Below are 8,228 nucleotides of genomic sequence, written 5' to 3'. Positions count from 1 at the left end.
TGTAAAAAAAAAATCCAGTTTTCTCCAATGGTTAAGGCGACCTTGGAGAGCAAATGATACAACGTTTCCATATGCAGAAAAGTTCATACAAAATAATTAGCTGTCAAGTTTTACATGAGGAGACTGCCTTATCCGAGAATTTTAAAATCAAAACAGGTGTAAGGCAAGGAGGATTGATGGATCCGTTCCTGTTCAATTTTGCTATAGACTGGATAATGAAACAGACAATACAAGGGAAAGGGATTCAATAGACTTTGTGGGAACAGCTAGAAGACTTGGACTATGCAGATGACATTGTTTTCTCATCACATACACATCAACTAGTGCAAACCAAAACCAGACTGTTTGAAAAGTCATCAAATGCTTGGCCTTAACATTATTAAAGAGAAAAACAAGACGGGACAGAAGCCAGTGGAAACTAAAATCGTCAGAAGGAAATTGATATAGACTGGTAACAAGATGTGTATAAGAGACAGTGTGTATCCCATTCTAGTCTTTTAGAGACGGCCATTTTGAAGTCAAAATGGCGGCCATAGCGGGCATCAGAATCTTGGCTCACAACCTTTTTTAATCTACACATTTTGTGCCAAGTTTCATGATTTGGTAATAAAATGCACAACTTGGAGACTTTTTGGACATTATTGGCTCTACTAATATTGTGGTAACGTTAAAATTATTTTGTTTGGTATGTAACGTTTGTAACTCCACGACTAAATAAAGGTATAACATTTTGATCAGTCATTTTCTGAGATATTGTACATATAACCCGACGTAATAATTTTAGTATATATTTTTTTGTTGGAATCTTAGAAAACTAACAGTGTACATCCATATTCGGACTTATTTCGTTTCTTGTTACCTGTTTATAGACAAATACGTTGTATTGCAGTAGCAAATACATGCTTTATATATCAAGGGTATCATATTATGACAATTAACTGGTTTAAATTTGAAGACTATGGTCTTTAATACAGTCTTAATGCAGCTAGCTTGGTCTGATCGAAAATATTAAACTAGAAAAGATTACATTTAAAAAAAGAAAAATTTTAATTGAAAAGAAAAATGTTTACCCACACTCATTTTAAAAATGATATCAAATACATGAGATACCATCAAAATCTAAGGGGCGAAGCTTAGCGAAAAGGTCTATTGGAGCGTAAAGCCCCTGTCTCTTATACACATCTAGATGTGTATAAGATGTATGTGTATATGTGTGTGTGTGTTTATGTATGCGTGTATATATATATATATATGTATGTATTCATATATATATATATTATACATATACATAAATATATATATATATATAAATCATCAAAGGAAGGTACGATAAATATAGTTCTCGAATAAAATGTATTTACCTTTATTTGATGATTTATTTAACAGTGTTAACGGCTATCTTGATTATATATATATATATATATATAATTATACATGCATATATATATATATATGTAATTATCCAAATAATATATATGTTATATATATATAATTACCTACATGATATATATATATATATATATATATATGTATTATATATAAATTATCTATTTATGTACAATTTTCAATATGTCGGAATAAAGAAGTGGTTTTTTAGTGGCGGCCATTTTGGAATTCAAGATGGCTGCCAATGTTTGCATTTGCAATAAAATGTCTTATGAATGTGCTGAGCATTTTAAAATTGGTATTGTCACCAAAAAGAGCTTGATCCGCATTCATAATTCGAGTTATTGATAAAATTCCGCTTCGAGATAGTAGTTATTTGAATGATGGCCGCCATCTTGAATTTGGTCCTTTAAATGTCTTCAGAGAAAATGGTAACATATTTTGTTTCATCCCTTATATTATGAAGATATGAAATCAAGTCACAATTTGCTTTTAACAAAAAATATACACAACACTCATATTTACGACATACCGGCCTACACTAGCTACCATTCCCCAGCCTTATCAAGCAACGTTGGGTGGTGTATCAATTACCCGACTAAAGATGCGTGTGCAATCTTGGGGCTATGATATTTGACTCCAATGTAAGCATGTCTCAGCATGTTAAAACACCTGCCGTGAAGGATGTTTTGCACTACCTATACAGTATTTTTTTATTTTTGTAATTATAGAATAATTATTCATTTCAAATTTATTTATTTTAGAATTATAATAAAGGGAGTTTAAGTCTGTGGTGTTAACAATCTTAATCATAAGGAATAGTATTATGGCTTATCAGTGAAACCTACGCCTGCATAATAATGTCTACTACTCTGGTACTCGCTATCGCATCGTATGCCATTTCCATTGGCACTTGTATAAAAACCGCTCTGACAATAAGAAAATACTTATAATTTTTTTTTTATTTAAATGATTTATGATTTATTGCCGAATCAGGAAGGTGATATTTTGAATCTATAGCAGCACCAATTGCCACTACCTCAAACGTCCAGAGAAAAAAAATAGCGGCCGGCCCGAAATATCCAGGTTGCTGTTCGATCTCTGGACCACGAGAATAATTTTACAATACATTGATCATTAACTCTGATTTATTCCATTGTACCTTCTCTATCTCCAAATCTACACCAATGCGACTCTTTGTTAGAATATAGTCCGCCTACATGTGTAATTTTTTCTGTAAAAATAATACAGCTTGACATAATTATATAGTTTATACTGTGCGTTCTTTACGCTTTTATTTGTATTATCTTGTTGCGTATATTTTGTTTAATTTTGTTATAAATGAATTAAAACGTGCATCGGTAATGAAACTTATGAAACTTTAAAATGGACACATCGTTTAAATTTCATAAGTAGATAAAACAAGATTATGCGAGTTTGTTTTTAATATAATGAAATATGTTGTGTATTGGCACTTTATATAATAGATCGAGAATATAACATATACAAATGTTGTTGAAGAATATTAAAACGGATATATTTTATTATAATTTCATAAATAGATGGACACAGAAACAAAAATAATTACATACAACATCCCATTCATAACACACAATTGTATGTTAGGCCTATATATCAAAGCATTTTTACCAACAGTCAAACATTATTAAAGCATGAAAGTAGGCAATGAGTGGATTAAAAAAAGTTTTATAACAAGTTTATGGTTTTGTTTTTAAAATGGCAGTATACTAAAAGACAAGATCCATATCTTGGCAACGGTAAATCGTAGTTTTTGGTCTAAAATTTTTCGGAAGATACTTGCTTCTATTTTCTCTAATGTAACATTTTATACAAAAGTGACCAGAAATTATATATTTAACCTTTGACCCTAGATACCCAGCATATCTACCTGTGGCACGGCAATGTGTATCCCATTCTAGTCTTTTAGAGACGGCCATTTTGAAGTCAAAATGGCGGCCATAGCGGGCATCAGAATCTTGGCTCACAACCTTTTTTAATCTACACATTTTGTGCCAAGTTTCATGATTTGGTAATAAAATGCACAACTTGGAGACTTTTTGGACATTATTGGCTCTACTAATATTGTGGTAACGTTAAAATTATTTTGTTTGGTATGTAACGTTTGTAACTCCACGACTAAATAAAGGTATAACATTTTGATCAGTCATTTTCTGAGATATTGTACATATAACCCGACGTAATAATTTTAGTATATATTTTTTTTGTTGGAATCTTAGAAAACTAACAGTGTACATCCATATTCGGACTTATTTCGTTTCTTGTTACCTGTTTATAGACAAATACGTTGTATTGCAGTAGCAAATACATGCTTTATATATCAAGGGTATCATATTATGACAATTAACTGGTTTAAATTTGAAGACTATGGTCTTTAATACAGTCTTAATGCAGCTAGCTTGGTCTGATCGAAAATATTAAACTAGAAAAGATTACATTTAAAAAAAGAAAAATTTTAATTGAAAAGAAAAATGTTTACCCACACTCATTTTAAAAATGATATCAAATACATGAGATACCATCAAAATCTAAGGGGCGAAGCTTAGCGAAAAGGTCTATTGGAGCGTAAAGCCCCTCTCCCACTAGGGGTTTTTTCACCATACGAGTTACAAGAGAATGCCGAGTTGCTAACTCGGCAAAAACTCGTAGGACGATTCGGAAAGCTCGGAGAGGACTCTTACCTACTCGTAGCAGCTCCTGTCTCTGTTCAAAATTATCGCCACGAGTAGATAACTCGTAGTAAACTCGAAGAACTCGTAGGTAGCTCGTAGAGTACCCGGGGTACTCCTACCTAGCTCGTACACTACTCTGGATACTCGTCGGCGGTTTTGTCATCTACGAGTTTGATGCGAGCACCCAAAAAAGAGTACGAGTAAGTACGAGCACACCGAGTTGGCTCGTACCTAACTCGTATCTAATTCGGTACAAACTTGTTACGCTCGTAATAATCTCGGAATTAACTCGGTGCTCTGCTCGGCATAACTCGTAACCAACTCCATAAAGTCGTACCTCACTCGTAGCTAACACGTAGGCCTAATAAGCTCGTATAGGTCCTTTCCAAAGATCACCATTTTTAACTCGTAGAAATCGTACGACTCTTAGGTGAAATAAACCTAGGTGGGAGAGGGGCTTTAGTTTGAAGCTAATGTTATTGAAGCGATGTAGATAGAAATACATCCGGTATCATTCAGGAATTAACACAAGGTTATTCTCATTGGAGATGATGATGGAAATAATCGATACGATTTCGGAGTGTTAGAATGATAGCTAGATTTGACAAGACCTTAAGAGACAACCAAGCAGGATTTCGGAAAGAGAAATCATGATCAGATTGCCACATTCATAATAATATTGGAACAATCAATATAATGGAACAGCCCACTTTGGATGAATTTTCTTGATTACGAAAATACAATCGATAGATTAGACAGACCAACACTGTGGAAGATAATGAGGCACTATGGAATCATATGGTACGGAAGCATCTAAGTGCCATTCGACTTGACGACTTGTCAAGATAATTAAGTCGACATATGTCGACTTGTCAAGATAATCTATCTAGCCATGACAACATACAATTTTTACTATGTCGACTTGTCAAGATAATCTATCTCGCCATGTCGACATGTATGTATATTATGTCGACTTGACAACATAAATTATCTTGACAAGTCGTCAAGTCCAATGGCACTTAGGTGCCTCCGTAATATGGAAACGTTTTTGCCACTTTATATCATTTGCTAGTCCAGCTATCACGAAAGCACCGAACCGAGGTCAAATCAACCCTGCTGTACAAGCAGTTTGGGTCGACCAATTAAAAACATTGGGTTTGTTTCATTTTCATTATGGGGTTAAATACTAACAAAACTCAATCTGCACAGTCAATATTCTTTAGTTAAATATTGTATTTGAACACATATCTAACAGTACACATAGTACAATGTAAAGTGAACAAATGCTGAGATCTCTCTTCCTCTAGTCCACACTTTCGTGTTGGCGGGAATGGCTTAGCTCTACGGTACATCCCTACGGCAATTTTCAAACGGTCCAGACTCTGAATTTCATTTTTTGCAGAAATATAGCTTAATTGCTGCAAGTATCCTGTCTTGGGACATTTGTTTTTTAATAAAGGTAATAAAAGCACACAAAAAATCCAACTGATAACTAAATTAGGCCAAAATACACGAACAAAGAAGTCAAACACTGCGAACACAAGTCAAACAAACAGAAGTATGACGTCATACCAGTGAATCGGACTATCACGCTTGAGAGATTGTTTGACCCCATGAGAGGCAATCGTGGATTGGATGGATTTTTATTTTCTTATTTTCCGATGAAACTACATAACCAATCATACTAAGTTTTATATCAGCTTCAAGCTTGTTATATTCTCTCCACGTATCCACTTGGGCCAATTCGAACAAACAAATAGTCTGTGAGTGATGGAGTAAGAAACGAGCTCGGAACAGCCAAAAACCTCAAAATTCTTGAAATTTTCTATCTAAATCGGCGTGAGGAGCTGTTATAAATCGGCGTATTCCGACAAAACTGTAGGGATTTTTTTCATTTTTTCTTCACGTATTGGTAGATTACTATTTTTACAACATAATCTGCTTGGGCCATTACAAGAAAATCCTAGATTTTGTACCAAAAACGTACTTTTGTAAAAAAAAAAATCCAGTTTTCTCCAATGGTTAAGGCGACCTTGGAGAGCAAATGATACAACGTTTCCATATGCAGAAAAGTTCATACAAAATAATTAGCTGTCAAGTTTTACATGAGGAGACTGCCTTATCCGAGAATTTTAAAATCAAAACAGGTGTAAGGCAAGGAGGATTGATGGATCCGTTCCTGTTCAATTTTGCTATAGACTGGATAATGAAACAGACAATACAAGGGAAAGGGATTCAATAGACTTTGTGGGAACAGCTAGAAGACTTGGACTATGCAGATGACATTGTTTTCTCATCACATACACATCAACTAGTGCAAACCAAAACCAGACTGTTTGAAAAGTCATCAAATGCTTGGCCTTAACATTATTAAAGAGAAAAACAAGACGGGACAGAAGCCAGTGGAAACTAAAATCGTCAGAAGGAAATTGATATAGACTGGTAACACACTGAGGAAACCATAACGAGACAAGCCCTTACATGGAATCCACAGGGAAAAGGTAATGGAGGACGCCCCCCCCCCCGAAAAAAAAACACCTGCAGTAGAGAGCTGGAAAGGAGGTCAGAAATGCTGGTTACAACTGGACAGAAGTGGAACGAATTGCTCAAAACCGTGCAAGATGAAGACCATGTAGTTGATTGCCTATGCACTGCCAAATGAAACAAGGCTTAAGTAAGTATTCTCATCTTGGCAGTGTTAAAATGGTATATAAGAGAATAGTTGACATGGGTAGGGAGCTAAATTAGGAGAAGTCTCGATGATTAGGTGACGGGGAGCTTGTTTGCAAAATAGATGATTTTAAACTACTTAAGCGTTGTTTACATTCGAATATTTTAAATGGGTGACAGTGGAAGAGCTTTATTTTAGTAGTTAGGGGGCTATGATGACTGTCAAAGTTCTGATGATATTTATTTTCTTCTTTCTATGTCCTGACACACTCGAATCAATTTTATCACTCCATTGTTCAATACTAACAATTCTTTATTCAACTACAAATATAAAAACTAGAAACCTAAACAAAAATGAGGTGTTTACAGACTAGGCATGCACCCCTAAATTTATTAAAAGCAAATTTAATTACTTATTTAGTAAAACATCAGTAAATCATTTTAAACTGTTTATTATGTTAGGCCAAATAACAATTCATAACTTATGTTGTTCTTTTAACTAGGTATTTCAAAAGTTTGTTTTATTTTTTGAAGTTTCTTAACACTTGGTCATTGTCAATCTTTCGATTCGGTTATTGAATCGATTCATATATTTATGGTAGCCTATCTAAATAAGCGATTAGCTTAGTAGGCTATGGTATTGTGGTAGGCTTCGACAAGAATCAAACACGCTAACTGCAAATATATGTTTTAACTTCAGTTCTATGTTTACTTCCGACGAGAGTCGTCACAACTTGATCAGAACCAGAAAAAGCCAAACAAAAGAAAACGAAAAAGAAAAAACCCCTGTGGAAATAAACCTCAGAAAACCATAGTCATACATACTGTACACTATCAATATAGAATTAGGGTCACTTAGTTTGCAAATCATGTAAACAATGAAAACTTTGGTAAATATCACATCACTAGTTATCCAGACTATAATATCTATAATTATTAAATGACTGACTTGTTACAGCCGTACCTCTACATACAGGTGGGCAGTTATAGGTAAATCATCGTGAACATACAGTATAACAGTATAAAGCCATCTATCATTGGCAAATGAACAAATGTGCTAGGAATTAAATAAGACCCATACACCACCCATAAACCTTACTCCAACACGGTACAAATTCCCAAGCAGCCCATGTCCTTTTAAACACCCCAAAACCCCAAAGGTTTAAATGCTACTCTTGTACACAGTACAATATCATAGGATTATCGCCAGGTAATGGAATCATCATTAATTAAACTAGTCACACAATATCTCATGATGTTAGGTAGGCCTAGGCTCATCATAATCATGACCAAGCAAGCATATATCACAATACAGAACAGTATATTATAATCATTATCTACCTGCAGTGTTCTCTGTCAGGAAGTACTTGCTTAACTTGCCCGGACCTCTGCCTTGTTCTACTATACTACCAGTTCTAACTACCGTACTGCACCAACGATGATGAATGGATACACCTAGAT

Source organism: Anneissia japonica, unplaced genomic scaffold, assembly GCF_011630105.1.
Source record: "Anneissia japonica isolate Jap-2015-1 unplaced genomic scaffold, ASM1163010v1 scaffold3220_len204154_cov177, whole genome shotgun sequence".
NCBI classification, from domain to species: domain Eukaryota; kingdom Metazoa; phylum Echinodermata; class Crinoidea; order Comatulida; family Comatulidae; genus Anneissia; species Anneissia japonica.
The sequence above is the reverse complement of the archived record's forward strand: the minus strand, read 5'-3'. Positions refer to the sequence as shown.